This window comes from Salvelinus fontinalis, chromosome 17, assembly GCF_029448725.1.
Source record: "Salvelinus fontinalis isolate EN_2023a chromosome 17, ASM2944872v1, whole genome shotgun sequence".
NCBI classification, from domain to species: Eukaryota; Metazoa; Chordata; class Actinopteri; order Salmoniformes; family Salmonidae; genus Salvelinus; species Salvelinus fontinalis.
Window position 1 is genome coordinate 37635998 of NC_074681.1, and position 17662 is coordinate 37653659.

Genomic DNA, 17662 nt, shown 5'->3' on the forward strand with positions numbered 1-17662 from the left:
TAGCTATGTTGACTATGGCGTTACTTTAGCTAATATGGTGACAACTATGTAGGCTGTGTGTAGCGGTTATGATATGGTTTGGCTTGGAAAGGTTTTTTCGCCTGGTCACATACAGCTGATGTGTGGAGCATTGAAGTCCACAAACAAAGGGAAAAGGTGAGAGGAGGAGAGTGCATTCTGTTGAAAAACATTTCTTAAACGGAAGCAAATAAAATGGGGATACAAATACCTGAATTTGTCCAAAAGAAACTTGTTTGCTACTGTTGGACTAATGATTACACCCTGCACCCTAAATGCAGGCAAGAGTGTGCAAGGCGGTATTGAATGTGCCACTGTCTGTCATCTCAATTTTCTCTCTTGACCTGTGTGCACCTACGTCGTAAACTTTCATTCATGGGCTAGGTTGTAGCAACCCCGTGATGGGTATAGGGTAAATTCAAGTAGTAGCCTAAAACTATCGACGTTACATTGAACTGGGTGAACGGAATAAGAATGACAGTCATCCAACATGCTGTAATAGAAATAAGGCCAGTAATTGCCAGTAATTGCTTACTCTACACTGTCATTGGCTGGCTGAGGTATGTTCGGTGTTGGAGTGGAAAAGTTAAAAAAAATAGCACCATCCAATGGACTATCTCTACACACATGCAGACACATCAACAATTACACAGAGAGAGAGAGAGAGAGAGAGAGAGAGAGAGAGAGAGAGAGAGAGAGAGCGAGAGAGAAAGAGAGAGAGAGAGAGACAGAGAGAGAGAGAGAGAGAGAGAGAGAGAGAGAGAGAGAGAGAGAGAGAGAGAGAGAGAGAGAGAGAGAGAGCACAAGAGAGAGAGAGAGCACAAGAGAGAGATAGAGAGAGGCAGAGAAAGACAGAGAGAGAGAGCACTTACAGTGATGTCGAATGATCTGCTTGTTCTCCGTTGACGGTCAGCCTCAGCCAGAGGATTGAGAATGTGCTGCAGCTCCTCATCCCAACTCAGGCTGTTAACCATCCTGCCTCCGACATTTCTTCTTCTTCCTTCTTTTTCTTCGTCACATGCGTCTTTGTTGCACTTGCTCACCCACCACTGGTCTATGGCCTTCTTCTTGTAGCGTTTTTCCCCCTCCGCGTCCTTTTTCATCCACATCCATGTCAAAGTCCTCCTGCGTTAGATGACCGGGCCTGTGGAAAGAGCCTGGTTCAAGGATGGGAGAGGGGATGAATTATTGGTTGGGCCCAGAGGGATAGAGGTCAGTTCTTATCTCCATCCTTTCCTCTATTTTCCCAGAGAGTAAAAGGATAAAGATGAATAAAGGAGTGTTTTTAGGGTGCACGTGCATGTCCACATTCGCAACACGGCACAGGTTTACGTTGCACCACTCACAAATATGCCCTGATACGTGAATACGTCTAATGTGATGTCGTGAAACAAAAGCGCTCAGGATATTCATTGGATCATTATGTGAACATCCTTTCAGAGTGATGGACAGATATGGAGTAGCTATATCTATGTAGGATCTACTATAGCAGCGTTACTGGAAGAGAACAGTCAGTAAACCATCAAATTATCATGTGAGTATCATGGAACCATATAATGTAATTCTGACATTTATTTTTATTTATTTTATTTTATTTTACCGTTATTTTACCAGGTAAGTTGACTGAGAACACGTTCTCATTTGCAGCAACGACCTGGGGAATAGTTACAGGGGAGAGGAGGGGGATGAATGAGCCAATTGTAAAGTGGGGATTATTAGGTGACCATGATGGTTTGAGGGCCAGATTGGGAATTTAGCCAGGACACCGGGGTTAACACCCCTACTCTTACGATAAGTGCCATGGGATCTTTAATGACCTCAGAGAGTCAGGACACCCGTTTAACGTCCCATCCGAAAGACGGCACCCTACACAGGGCAGTATCCCCAATCACTGCCCTGGGGCATTGGGATATTTTTTAGACCAGAGGAAAGAGTGCCTCCTACTGGCCCTCCAACACCACTTCCAGCAGCATCTGGTCTCCCGTCCAGGGCCTGACCAGGACCAACCCTGCTTAGCTTCAGAAGCAAGCCAGTAGTGGTATGCAGGGTGACATATCATCTAATCACACACCACAGGAGGTTGGTGGCACCTTAATTGGGGAGGACAGGCTCATGGTAATGGCTGGAGCGGAATTAGTGGAACGGTATCAAATACAAAGGTATCAAATGCCATTCCATTTGCTCCGTTCCAGTCATTACTATGAGCCGTCCTCCGATCAGCAGCCTCCACTGTCACTCATGCCACAAACACATGAACAAATGGCACTTACAGTCATTGCAGAGACACAGTTGCTTCTCAAGAGACTAGCGATCAAAATGCCAACCCACATCGAGGGACAGTGATGAGCCGAGAGTCAAACCGTTTAACCATGAGGAAAAGACCACTAGTGGACAGGGAGAGCTGTACAGTAGTGATTGTCCGAGGATGTCACTCATCTCCAGCCTCCGTGGTGGATCTCTAGAGCGGGTGACTCAAAAACCCAATGGCACCTAAACAGCTGACATTCAAGACTTTCGAGTAAAGACACATGAAGACAAGAAAACCACGTTTCACAGTTCTTGTGATTCAATATCAGGGATGAAAACACAGCAATGTGGAACTGTGTGTATGAGCGTGTGCTCTGTAGTGAGTAGGATCTGAAAATATATAGTGGTGGACAGAATGGGGTGAACGAAGGAGGAGGGGCCTCCATGGAGTCAAACAGTATCATCAGGAGAGAAATGTTAGAACTGAAGGAAACATTAAAAGCAAAGAAGACCCCACTTTGTATATAGAGAAAATGTGAAATTTAATTGAAGGAAGAGGGAAACGACCAACCGGGTATAAACCCAGGTCATTAGAGTGACACATACGTTGAGGTCCAAAATGACTGACTCCATTTTATTGAACCTTTATTTAACTAGGCAAGTCAGTTAAGAACAAATCTCATACCGTTCCACTTATTCCGCTCCAGCCGTGTGTGTGTGTGTGTGTGTGTGTGTGTGTGTGTGTGTGTGTGTGTGTGTGTGTGTGTGTGTGTGTGTGTGTGTGTGTGTGTGTGTGTGTGTGTGTGTGTGTGTGAGCGTGCGTGCGTGCGTGCGTGCGTGCGTGCGTGCGTGCGTGCGTGCGTCAGTCGGTGACTGTCAAGCAAAAAATTGCCGGTCTTACGGTAATTGAAAGTTAATTAAGATAAACACATTTAGCATCTCCTGGCTTCCACGCATAGACTACAAGTCACTGATGCAGACCTTTGGAACATCATCATTTAAAAAATATATAATACATTTGTTTAATATAGCGTACACAATCACAATGAATCCAATATTTATTTAAGAAATATGATATGAAGAAAATGTAGTCTATTTCAGAAGAACAGAATAGTTAGGCCCTGATCTGGCTATGCCATATGGCTGTTGGCTACACTGCTCATTTAGCAGACAAAATGTTCTTAGAATTCCATGGCATTGTTTTATATTATTTTATAATATGAAGAATACAATTGAACATAGCTGAATAAAATACACAGAACAAAAAATATAAACACAAGATGTAAAGATAAAAGATCCCAGAAATGTTTCATATGCACAAAAAGCTTATTTATCTCAAACTGTGTGCACAAATGTGTTTATATCTATGAGCATGTCTCCTTTGCCAAGAGAATCCATTCATCTGACAGGTGTGGCATATCAAGAAGCTGATTAAACAGCATGATCATTACACAGGTGCACCTTGTGCTGGGGACAATGAAAGGCCACTCTAAAATGTGCAGTTTTTTTCTCACAGCACAATGCCACAGATGTCTCAAGTTTTGAGGGAGCGTACAATTAACACGCTATCTGCAGCAATGTCCACCAGAGCTGTTGGAAGATCATTTAATGTTAATTTCTCTACAATAAACCGCCTCCAACATCGTTTTAGAGAATTTGGCAGTATGTCCAGCCGGCCTCACAACCACTGACCACGTGTATGGAGTTGTGTGGGCGAGTGGTTTGCTGATGTCAACGTTGTGAACAGTGCCCCGCGGTGACAGTGGGGTTATGGTATGGGCAGGTATAAGCTACGGACAACGAACACAATTGCATTTTATCGATGGCAATTTACATGCAAAAAGATACCACGACGAGATCCTGAGGCCCATTGTCATGCCATTCATCCGCTGCCATCACCTCATGTTTCAGCATGATAATGCACGGCCCCATGTCGCAAGGATCTTTCCACAATTCCTGGAAGCTGAAAATGTCTCAGTTCTTCCATGGCCTGCATACTCACTAGACATGTTACTGACTGAGCATTTTTGGGATTCTATGGACCGACGTGTACGACAGCATGTTCCAGTTTCCGCCAATATCCAGCAACTTCTAACAGCCATTGAAGAGGAGTGGGACAACATTCCACAGGCCACAATCCACAGCCTGATCAACTCTATGCGAAAGAGATGTGTCATGCTGCATGTGGCAAATGGTGGTCACACCAGATACTGACTGGTTTTCTGATCCACTCCCCTACGTTTTTTTAAGGTAAATTATCTGTGACTAATAGATACATATCTGTATTCCCAGTCAAGTGAAATCCATAGACTAGGGCCTAATTCATTTATATCAATTGACTGATTTCATTATATGAACTGTAACTCAGTAAAATCTTTTACATTTTTGCATGTTGCGTTTATATTTTTATTCAGTATAAAAAGGTTGTTTTCTCTAAACAATTTGAGGGAATGCGCACATGCGGCTATTCTGTGTTGAGCGGTTACCAACAAAACTCTAAACAAAACATATGTTTAATTTAGAGTTATTTGTTCAACTTTAGTTGTGATACAAATGTTGGGCTATATGTTTAGACTTTTTATACATTCTAAGGCTGCATGATGCGAGTCTAATGATGATTTGAAAAAGGTGAAAGTCATGAGCCCTGCTTTGTTTGTTGCGCATGATGTACACACTTCATCAGTCTCTCATTCACAATTTGACAAGCACTTGATAATGACTTGAATTTCACTGTGGCATCCCCATTGTGACCGTAATGCCTCCTAAAAATATCCATGCCTTTTTGTGGCCAGCTGCCGTTGTGCCCTTGGACTGGATATAATAATTATAATTCCCTTCTCTCGGCTTCAAAACACCTCTGACTCACATGATTCTCTCAGATATCTCAGTTCTTATTAGCAAATTCCCGTCATGTGATCGGGTCTTTCTCACAGCCATTAATCCATTAGCTGGAAAACACCACTCTCAAAAGTGACCGTGAATGCGATTATGCATGTAAGGCTTTATTATAAAGGGGCATTTTTATGGTGAAAATTTCTTCCCCAAACTTGAAAGTCATGTACCGCCTATGTATGCCAGTTAGGCTCTACACCGGTTGTAAAGCGGATTAATGTGCTTAATTTTAACAGTTATTTTGCCACTTTAGTTGTGATACAAACATATAGGCCTATGGGCTAGGTTCCATGAGGTGTGCAACTATAATTTGAAAATTTGCAAGAAAAAGGCATGCGCTGTTTCTTCCTTACTGCACACAAGCTGAGCATCATTCCCAAGTGATAATACATAAGTGATAGGATAATATTGTCACCCATAAGACTATTTTTGATTTCATCTCGTCTTAACTTATATAAAAAAATATATGTGTGAAATGTGTTGGATTTAGAATGGACCATTATCATGCACCTGTCTCGAAACAAGGGCAGGGGTAAAAGATACGGAATCTATGCACTTACAGTTTAAGTCGGAAGTTTACATACACCTAATCCAAATACATTCAAACTCAGTTTTTCACAATTCCTGACATTTAATCCTGGTAAAAATTCCCTGTTTTAGGTCACCACTTTATTTAAATGTCAGAATAATAGTAGAGAGAAGGATTTATTTCAGCTTTTATTTCTTTCATCACATTCCCAGTGGGTCAGAAGTTTACATACACTCAATTAGTATTTGATAGCATTGCTTTTAAATTGTTTAACTTGGGTCAAACGTTTCGGGTGGCCTTCCACAAGCTTCCCACAATAAGTTGGGTGAATTTTGGCCCATTTCTCCTGACAGAGCTGGTGTAACTGAGTCAGGTTTGTAGACCTCCTTGCTCACACACGCTTTTTCAATTCTGCCCACAAATATTCTATGGGATTGAGGTCAGGGCTTTGGGATGGACACTCCAATACCTTGACTTTGTTGTCCTTAAGCCATTTTGCCACAACTTTGGAAGTATGCTTGGGGTCATTGTCCATTTGGAAGACCCATTTGCGACCAAGCTTTTACTTCCTGACTGATTTCTTTAGATGTTGCTTCAATATATCCACATAATTTTCCTGCCTCATTATGCCATCTATTTTGTGAAGTGCACCAGTCCCTCCTGCAGCAAAGGATCCCCACAACCTGATGCTGTCACCCCCGTGCATCACGGATGGGATGGTGTTCTTCGGCTTGCGAGACCCCCCTTTTTCCTCCAAACATAACAATGGTCATTATGGCCAAACAGTTCTATTTTTGTTTAATCAGACCAGAGGACATTTCTCCAAAAAGTATGATCTTTGTCCCGATGTGCAGTTGCAAACCGTAGTCTGGCTTTTTTATGGCGGTTTTGGAGCAGTGGCTTCTTCCTTGCTGTGTGGTCTTTCAGGTTCTGTCGATATAGGACTCATTTTACTGTGGATATAGATACTTTTGTACCTATTTTCTCCAACATCTTCACAAGGTCCTTTGCTGTTGTTTTTGGATTGATTTGCACTTTTCACACCAAAGTACGTTCATCTCTAGGAGACAGAATGCGTCTCCTTCCTGAGCGATATGTCGGCTGCATGTTTATACTTGCGTACTATTGTTTGTACAGATGAACGTGGTACCGTCAGGCGTTTGGAAATTGCTCCCAAGGATGAACCAGGCTTGTGGAGGTCTACAATTATTTTTCTGAGGTCTTGGCTGATTTCTTTGGATTTTCCCATGATGTCAAGCAAAGAGGCACTGAGTTTGAAGGTAGACCTTGAAATATATCCACAGGTACACCTCCAATTGACTCAAATTATGTCAATTAGCCTATCAGAAGCTTCTAAAGCCATGACATAATTTTCTGGAATTTTCCAAGCTGTAAAGGCACAGTCAGCTTAGTGTATGTAAACTTCTGACCCACTGGAATTGTGATACAGTGAATTATACGTGAAATAATCTGTCTGTAAACAATTGTTGGAAAAATTACTTGTGTCATGCACAAATTAGATGTTCTAACCGACTTGCCAAAACTATAGTTTGTTAACAAGAAATTTGTGGAGTGGTTGAAAAATGAGTTTTAATGTCTCCAACCTAAGTGTACGTAAACTTCCGACTTCAACTGTTAATGGCAAATGGAGGACACTTTTCCCATGGCTCATTTTCATGCCAGCCAGGTAGGCTAAACTCCTGCTGTAAAGAGAAGCAATGTGCTTAATATTAGGAAAGTTGAGAAATAAATATAGTAGCCTATGGAAAACTGATGGGAAATTGCTTTTTTAATAGAAGCCATCAAAACTCTGTTTTCTCACACAATTGAATTGCCTTTAGAAATGTTGCACAACATGAGCTCACGGGCTCTCATGAAGTATTTGAATAGATTTTCGATTACATTTGTATTGATGTCAGAGTGATTAGAGGGACAATAGAGTGCTGAGTACCAGGCAGTTAGCAAGTTTGGTAGGCTACTAATGACCATCAGCAGCATCAGAGCTTGGAGAAGCCTAGTTACCGTGCCTAAACGGTCACGTGTAATTTGACTGCGGTCATGACTTGTGACTGCCGGTGTGGCTGTAATACGGTCACCATAACAGCCCTAACTTCCTCATCTCTGAACCCCACACAATTATTTGTAAAGTCTCTCAGTCGAGCAGTGAATTTGAAACACAGATTCAACCATAAAGATCAGGGAGGTTTTCCAATGCTTTCACCCGGTTGTACTTCTCCCTCTCATACTGACCGGGATCCAAGAATGTCAAGCCGGATGCGCTATCGCGCCACTATAGCCCCACGGTTACAACACCGGAACCTGAGACCATCCTTCCCACCTCGTACCTCAGCTGGGGGATAGGGAAGCAGGTTTGTGAGGTGCAGCGTTCCCAGCCAAACCCGGGGTGGGCAGATAACCGGATGTTTATTCCTGACGTGGTCCGCTCCTCGGTCCTGGAGTGGGCCCACTCCTCCAGGCTTGCCTGCTACCCGGGCACCCGTTGGACTCTGGCCTTTGTGCGACAAAACTTTTGGTGGCCTACCATGATTCCTGACTTCTCCGCGTTCGCCGCCGCATGCACGGTCTGTGCGCAGAACAAGACTCCTCGGAAAGCTCTGGCTGGTCTCCTTCAAACTCTGCCTGTCCCTCATCGTCCCTGGTCTCTCATAGCCCTGGACTTTGTCACGGGTCTCCCCCCATCTGAAGGCAACACCGCCATCCTGACAGTAGTGGATCGGTTTTACAAAGCCGCTCAGTTCATTCCTCTCCCCAAAGCAACCCTTCGCCAAAGAGATGGCCCAGCTCAAGGTGCAGCACATCTTCTGGATCCATGGACTCCCAGTAGACATTGTCTCTGACCGGGGTCCTCAGTTCTTGTCCTGGTTCTGGAAAGCGTTCTGCACACTCATTGGGTCGTCGGCCAGCCTGTCCTTCGGGTTCCACCCACAGTCCAACAGCCAGTCGGAGCGAGCCAACCAAGAATTTGAAACTTCTCTTCGCTGCCTGGTCTCCGCCAACCTCACCACCTGGAGCCAGCAACTAGTGTGGGTCGAATACGCAAACAACACCCTTTCTTGCTCTGCCACGGGTTTCTCTCCCTTTGATTGTTCCCTGGACTATCAGCCCCCGCTCTTCCCTGAGCAAGAGGGAGAAGAGGTCGGAATACCTTCGGCCCAGATGTTTGTACGTCGCTGTCGTCGTACCTGGAAGAGAGCCCGGTCGGCTCTTCTCAAGACCACCTCCAGGTATCGACAACAAGCGGACTGCCACCGGACCCCGGCTCCCCAGTATTGTCTCGGACAGAAGGTATGGCTGTCCACCCGGGATCTGCTCCTCCGGGTGGAGTCCGGCAAACTTTCCCCCCTGTTTATCTGCCCTTTCCCAAGGTCATTAGCACCTCTGCTGTTCGTCTTCTGTTGCTCCATACCCTCTGTATTCATCCCACTTTTCATGTGTCAAAAATCAAACCCATGTCTAACAGCCCTTTGTCTCCTGTTTCCAAGGTTTAATTTATACCTGTGTTCACCCTACCTGACACCCTAGACCCACTCCAATTTGCTTACCGCCCCAATAGGTCCACAGACGACGCAATTGCAATCACACTGCACACTGCCCTAACCCATCTGGACAAGAGGAATACCTATGTAAGAATGCTGTTCATCGACTACAGCTCAGCATTTAACACCATAGTACCCTCCAAACTCGTCATTACCCTGGGTCTCGATCCCGCCCCGTGCAACTGGGTCCTGGACTTTCTGACGGGCCGCCCCCAGGTGGTGAGGGTAGGAAACAACATCTCCACCTCGCTGATCCTCAACACTGGGGCCCCACAAGGGTGCGTTCTCAGCCCTCTCCTGTACTCCCTGTTCACCCATGACTGCGTGGCCATGCACGCCTCCAACTCAATCATCAAGTTTGTAGACGACACTACAGTGGTAGGCTTGATTACCAACAACGACGTGACGGCCTACAGGGAGGAGGTGGGGGGCCTTGGAGTGTGGTGTCAGGAAAATAACCTCACACTCAATGTCAACAAAACAAATGAGATGATCGTGGACTTCAGGAAGCAGAGGGAGCACCCCCCTATCTACATCGACAGGACAGTAGTGGAGAAGGTGTAAAGTTTTAAGTTCCTCAGCGTACACATCACGGACAAACTGAAATGGTCCAGCTACACAGACTGCGTGGTGAAGAAGGGGCAACAGCGCCTCTTCAACATCAGGAGGCTGAAGAAATTTGGCTTGTCACCAAAAACACTCACAAACTTTTACAGATGCACAATCAAGAGCATCCTGTCGGGCTGTATCACCGCCTGGTACGGCAACTGCTCCGCCCACAACCGCAAGGCTCTCCAGAGGGTAGTGAGGTCTGCACAACGCATCACCGGGGAAAACTACCTGCCCTCCAGGACACCTACACCACCCGATGTCACAGGAAGGCCAAAAAGATCATCAAGGACAACAACCACCCGAGCCACGGCCTGTTCATCCCACTATCATCCAGAAGGTGAGGTCAGTACAGGTGCATCAAAGCTGGGACCGAGAGACTGAAAAACAGCTTCTATCTCAAGGCCATCAGACTGTTAAACAGCCATCACTAACATTGAGTGGCTGCTGCCAACATACTGACTCAAATCACTAGCCACTTTAATAATTAAAAATTGGATGTAATAAATGTATCACTAGTCACTTTAAACAATGCCACTTTATATAATGTTTACATACCCTACATTACTCATCTCATATGTATATACTGTACTCTATACCATCTACTGCATCTTGCCTATGCCGTTCGGCCATCGCTCATCCATATATTTATATGTACATATTCCTATTCATTCCTTTACACTTGTGTGTATAAGGTAGTTGTTGTGAAATTGTTAGATTGTTAGATATTACTGCAAGGTCGGAACTAGAAGCACACGCATTTCGCTACACTCACATTAACATCTGCTTACCATGTGCATGTGACCAATAAAATTTGATGATGAAATATGAACTAATTTACATTTGTCATTCAGAAGACTCTCTTATCCAGAGCGACTAGTGAGTACATACATTTTCATATTTGTTGCTATTGGTCCCCCGTGGGAATCAAACCCACAACCCTATGCTCTACCATCTGAGCCACACGGGACTAATTTACCACCTGGTGATATCACCAGGCAGGCCAAAACTCCTACCCACCAAAACAGGAAGAAATTTCAGGCAGTCTTTTCAAACAACTCTTATACACTAAAAGGGCATGATCATAATTTTCACAATTTCACAGTATTATTTCAACCTCATAGTGTGGAAATATACACTGCTCAAAAAAAAAGGGAACACTAAAATAACACATCCTAGATCTGAATGAATGAACTATTCTTATTAAATACTTTTTTCTTTACATAGTTGAATGTGCTGAGAACAAAATCACACAAAAATTATCAATGGAAATCAAATTTATCAACCCATGGAGGTCTGGATTTGGAGTCACACTCAAAATGAAAGTGGAAAACCACACTACAGGCTGATCCAACTTTGATGTAATGTTCTTAAAACAAGTCAAAATTAGGCTCAGTAGTGTGTGTGGCCTCCACGTGCCTGTATGACCTCCCTACAACGCCTGGGCATGCTTCCTGATGAGGTGGCGGATGGTCTCCTGAGGGATCTCCTCCCAGACCTGGACTAAAGCATCCGCCAACTCCTGGACAGTCTGTGGTGCAACGTGGCGTTGGTGGATGGAGCGAGACATGATGTCCCAGATGTGCTCAATTGGATTCAGGTCTGGGGAACGGGCGGGCCAGTCCATAGCATCAATGCCTTCCTCTTGCAGGAACTGCTGACACACTCCAGCCACATGAGGTCTAGCATTGTCTTGCATTAGGAGGAACCCAGGACCAACCGCACCAGCATATGGTCTCACAAGGGGTCTGAGGATCTCATCTCGGTACCTAATGGCAGTCAGGCTACCTCTGGCGAGCCCATGGAGGGCTGTGAGGCCCCCCAAAGAAATGCCACCCCATACCATGACTGACCCACCGCCAAACCGGTCATGCTGGAGGATGTTGCAGGCAGCAGAATGTTCTCCACGGCGTCTCCAGACTGTCACGTCTGTCACATGTGCTCAGTGTGAGCCTGCTTTCATCTGTGAAGAGCACAGGGCGCCAGTGGCGAATTTGCCAATCTTGGTGTTCTCTGGCAAATGCCAAATGTCCTGCACGGTGTTGGGCTGTAACCACAACCCCCACCTGTGGACGTCGGGCCCTCATACCACCCTCATGGAGTCTGTTTCTGACCGTTTGAGCAGACACATGCACATTTGTGGCCTGCTGGAGGTCATTTTGCAGGGCTCTGGCAGTGCTCCTCCTGGTCCTCCTTGCACAAAGGCGGAGGTAGCGGTCCTGCTGCTGGGTTGTTGCCCTCTTACGGCCTCCTCCACGTCTCCTGATGTACTGGCCTGTCTCCTGGTAGCGCCTCCATGCTCTGGACACTACGCTGACAGACACAGCAAACCTTCTTGCCACAGCTCGCATTGATGTGCCATCCTGGATGAACTGCACTACCTGAGCCACTTGTGTGGGTTGTAGACTCCGTCTCATGCTACCACTAGAGTGAAAGCACCGCCAGCATTCAAAAGTGACCAAAACATCATCCAGGAAGCATAGGAACTGAGAAGTGGTCTGTGGTCACCACCTGCAGAACCACTCCTTTATTGGGGGTGTCTTGCTAATTGCCTATAATTTCCACCTGTTGTCTATTCCATTTGCACAACAGCATGTGAAATTTATTGTCAATCAGTGTTGCTTCCTAAGTGGACAGTTTGATTTCACAGAAGTGTGATTGACTTGGAGTTACATTGTGTTGTTTAAGTGTTCCCTTTATTTTTTTGAGCAGTGTATATAAAACACTGTAAAATCACATTTTAAGAGACTCAACCTGCACTGCTCCAGTCCAAATTAACTCTAAATCATTGAACCTAGTTGGGAAATATGCTCCTGTAGGCTGCTTCTCTATACAAGTCTAGATAGCATTTTAGACAGTTATGATTGCGATGTTCTTTGGGCAGCAATTTACACTCATTAAGTGGCATTGCAAGATATAGTGGTAGATTGCTTCTGGTGCTAAGAATTACAGTAGGGGACATCTTTCCATGCAACACACCTAGTTATTTGTCTTGCCCTCATTCGCCTAGTCACTTTAGAAAATGATCCCCCACTCATTTGGTTTTGACCATTTACACAGTAGCTTCAGTTGTGGAACGCTATCTCTAACGGAAGTCTCTGATTAAAGAGATCCGTTAAGTTTTGCTTTCCATGAGTTTCTAGGAATTTTCTTGACGTCTCTGCCTAATTTGCAGGGCCCTTTACACAAGGATGTGCTAGAAGTTCGTAGAAGCTTGACTAGATAAGGATTTAACCAAATGTCTTAACCTGGTGATCTACTTAACCCTAACCACTGATTCCCCCAAACCATGTAAACCTTATGCCAGATGGTCTATACTTAGTGTGCAAATTCAAAATTAATACATTTGCCTAGCAGTTGGTCTCCTGTTTTCTTTAACTCTATTTACATAGGTCTTTTAAATTTACGATGAAACTGTAGGCCTGTTTCTTACAAAAATAGTACCCTCCTGGATTCTACATGTACCTTACCTTTGATATATGGCTGGTGTGGTTGTCTTGCCCTCATTCGCCTAGTCACTTTAGAAAATGATTTACTTGTTCTCATACCAACAACAAATCCGTTCATCTTGTCCCAACAAACAGACAGCGCTCACACAGCTCTTTCACCATTAAACATTTATTCATCGTCTTCGCTCCACTTCCAGCTATGCAAAGATTCAAATTACCAGAATTCAGAAATTAAATGTTAAACGTTATTCAAATGCTCATGATCAGACTATGTAAGATGTTCTATGTGTAACTAAGTTAAATTAAGACTAACAAATGGTTATACTACAAATAATGGGTCAAAATAAAAACACTGGCTAACTAAAGACCTTAATATTAATCTGACCATCCACATGAAAGTCAACATTGTTGAGCTTGAATTGATCCTTGTGAGCGCAAGAGCCAAAGCTGAACGTTTATTGCACCAGGATGAATGATCTGCAGTAGTAATAGTAGAGAAAATGGCCATCACGGTTTGCCGTGGATCCCAGTCCAGCATTAGGGGAGGGGCATCTCGTAGAGACGTGGTGAGAAGCGATGGGGACATCCAGTCTGAGCTAGCAGTCTTCCTGCCTTCAGCGCAGACCTTCATAAACATCACCTCACAGTCCATTGAGAAACCCACCTCAAACCTGCAGAGGAAAAGAAAGGGAGACAGAAGTGAGTACATCAAGTGCATCCAAAACATCAAGTGCATAAATAAATAAAATGTCCTTGAAGTTCTGTCAAAAAAATGAGTTGAGTAGGTTGAGTAATCTAATTTGACAACTATGGTCATGTAAATACAATATGAAAGTGCACAAACCCCATACCACACAATAAATGTATCTGAGGTATTGGGTGTGTGTGCGATGGTGGTTCTTTCCACTGTGCAAATTGCAGTGGATAGAAGATGGGGGATGAGGGTTGCGTACGTGGAGGGGTCTTTGGCTCCATCCGAGGGGGGCGTAAAGGCAGGGTTAGGAGCGGTGGTCCATGGGTACGTTCATCTTCATCTCGTTCTCCAGGATCTGGACCAGCTGCTGCATGGAGGGCAGGTGACCCGACTCCAGCTTGGACCACACTGGCACATCTGCCCAGGGAGGTACAAACACATCAACTCTCAACACTTCTGTGTGGTATTTTACAATGACGTCTATGCAGGGTCCGTAAAGGATTTGTGCATACTTACGCATAGTGAGCCTTACCGTTTAATGTGACTTCAAAAGCTCCTGTTGACATACACTGGTTTTCAATCATGTTGCTGAAAAAGAATACCATCATGCAGGCATAAATCTGAAAGAGAGAAAGAGAAATTCAATATCACCATCAATCAATTGGTGCAATTACGAGCAAAAGTTGAACTTCAAGTTAAAATGTTTCATTGGTCAATATGCACATCGGTTCTGCCAAGGACAAGGGCGCAAAATTCCATAGCCCTTCTGTCTGTGTACCCAGCCCAGGGAAACTCACCAACATGTTACCTTGGAGATCCAGGTTGACAATACACACAAACAAAGACTGCATCATCTACTCACTGTCCCAAATGAGTCATTAATGACATCCCATGGGTACAGTGTGTCTCTTGAGGTACTGACTATTCTTGTCTACATCTACCCTTTAATTTCCATTAGAGCCGGTATGCCTCTGATGCTAACACCAAGTGTTATGTCAAATTTTAAACATACGAGAGAGTCTTACCTTATTCTCCTGACCCCAGACCCAGATGCCTGGGGCTTGCATACCGCAGAGGGCGAAGGGGTCCTTGCCGATAATGATCAGTCCGATCAGTGCCAGCTTGAACATGGACAGGAAGGAAGCAACGTGGCTGAGGACAGCAAACAAGATAATAACGTCAACTTCCAGAGAAACGGTTCTACCCAAAGACAGGCTGCACCACTATATAACTAATTTTATTAACATACATACAGATTACATTTTTTTTATTTTTACTTTATCCGTTATCATACAAGACAATATTTTGCTTTAGATGGCAGGAAATGGCAGTTACAAGTGTCCGAGAAAGCAAAAACCTCTGAGGCCAAATTGTTGATAACAACCACAAGGGAGAATACATTGCAACATGCGTCAAGTGTTTACACAGTATGGTGGCACACAGTGTAATTTACCGGTAGAGGGGTAGAGGAAGGTAGTTCTCCCCCTCAATGCGGATGTCTGGGTACCGCTGGTACAAGACCTGCATGTACTCCTCAAACACCCGCTTATACCCTCAGGAGATGCTGGGTGAGAGAAGGAGAGAGAGAGAGATAGACAAACCGGGCCACAGGGGAAGACAGTGAGACACGCTGAAAAAAAACAGTCTTTAGAGTCAAGGCTATATACACTTGGCCACAGCCAAACAACCCTAAACATCAAAGAGTCCAAGGTTATCTTCGTTCCCTTGTTGTGACTTCAATGCATTGTATGCTGCCTGCAAAGCATGAGGTGACCTTCCATTGCTGTATTGCACACGGTTTATCTACTGTCCAAATGCATTATTAAAATACTTAAAAGGCATTTCACATTCCAAACACATCCCTTGGTCTGAGTTAATCACATTCTCTTGACATGGTAGATATTAATCCAACCGGTAGTGACCACATGGGGACGCAAATCGCAAAATTAGCTATTTGACAGCGGAAGTAACTAGAATAGTATGTTTGTTTTTTTACAACCTCGCAACTACAGATTCATTAACAACAGACAAAACACGGTTGTAATTTAGTTACATAAACATTTGGATGTTGCTAGCTAACCAAAATACGGTGTTACATGGATACTGTAAGGATTCTTTGACTGCACCCACCCAATTTCCTGAGCAGAATTAGCTAACAGGATTTAACTAGCTGTTCACAGCTAACGTCATACGGGCTGATGCTAGCTGAACAACAAGACAAGATGTCTGCTCAAAGTGTCTTGTTGTCCTCGCTTAACTTACCAGATTTGGAATTTAAGAAGTGGTCCTGTTGCAAACTGCATCTTCATTTTCTTAAGGCCGCTGTTCTCAGCCGACGCAGCACAGTACAGGGAGAGAACTAGAAACAGGAGCGAAAAGGGTAGCCACCTCTTCGCCATTTCTCATTCGATTTGTCCACCTGTGTCGTGAGCAACTATAGTGTAATCGGCGGTTCGCCTTCAAAATAAAAGTCCCCAATTGAAACTGATGCAAACGGATGAAAATAGCGGAATCATGCAACAATTTGACTAGATAATGCTAAACAAGTTTGTAATGTTGTTATATAAATTATACAAAATACAATCATTAGTTAACTTGACCAAAAACACTGTTGAAATTGCACTCTGTATGCAGTGGCGACCCATCATTCAGGGCAGAGCCCAATCTGTTTAGCAGATAAAATAAAAAAACATTTGTGGTTGCCTGTTTTGCATGTTATTTGGGGATTAATACGTGTCACATATCAGTTTGGAAACAATGTACAAAATCGTATAATTGAGATAATAAAGCCACATATAAACATGGTCTCTTTTTTGCTTTCTTGAGTAAGGCAGCTCCAAAATGCAGGTGGAGGGGCAGCCGGCAGAAAATACAGAGCGTAAGGTAATCTCTAGCTGCGCCATGATTGGCTCAGTGTTCTGCTACATCACTGCAAAATCTACAGGGAGAGCTAGAAAGTTCAAGCCCCTTTGGGTGCTGCCATAGATTTACATCAGAAGTGCCAATCCAAGGCTCAAGGTCATTGGCCACAGATAAAACGACCTCAAATCACGTTATATCCACCGTAGCTTTGATTGGACTGATCATGTTAACATCATACGTTAAAAACTATAGCTAGCAAGCTAGACAAGCAGTCGTCATTAATCAAGTCGACGATCTACTGGCAAATCCTTTTCTTGTCATATGAAGAGAAATTATAGATAAAACGCATCGGTGCTCATCGGCCATTGGACAGCGTTGCAAAGCAATCACTAGCCTGCTATTCAGTGGAGTGGGTGTGTGGTCCAAGTCTGGGTTTAAGGGTCTCTTTTCCAAGCTTAATCTTTCTTTTGGTGTTTTTCAGAGTCAGTAGAAAGGCCTCTTTAGTGTCCTAAGTTTTCATAACTGTGACTTTAATTGCCTACCGTCTGTAAGCTGTTAGTGTCTTAACATCCGTTCCACAGGTGCATGTTCATTAATTCTTGATGGTTCATTGAACAAGCATGGGAAACAGTGTTCAAACCCTTTACAATGAAGATCTGTGAAGTTATTTGGATTTTTACGAATATCTTTGAAAGACAGGGTCCTGAAAAAGGGACGTTACTTTTTTTGCTGAGTTTAGGCGTCTACTACCGCTTCGGCGCTCAACGTCGCCAGTTTACTAACCACCAGTTCTGGCAACCCATCA

At 44.1% G+C, this 17662-nt stretch overlaps 1 pseudogene; it reads right to left on the minus strand.

The window, feature by feature from the left end:
* Positions 1–13454: 13454 nt before the first annotated feature.
* Positions 13455–16434, minus strand: LOC129814289 (thioredoxin reductase-like selenoprotein T1a; annotated as a pseudogene).
* Positions 16435–17662: the final 1228 nt, after the last annotated feature.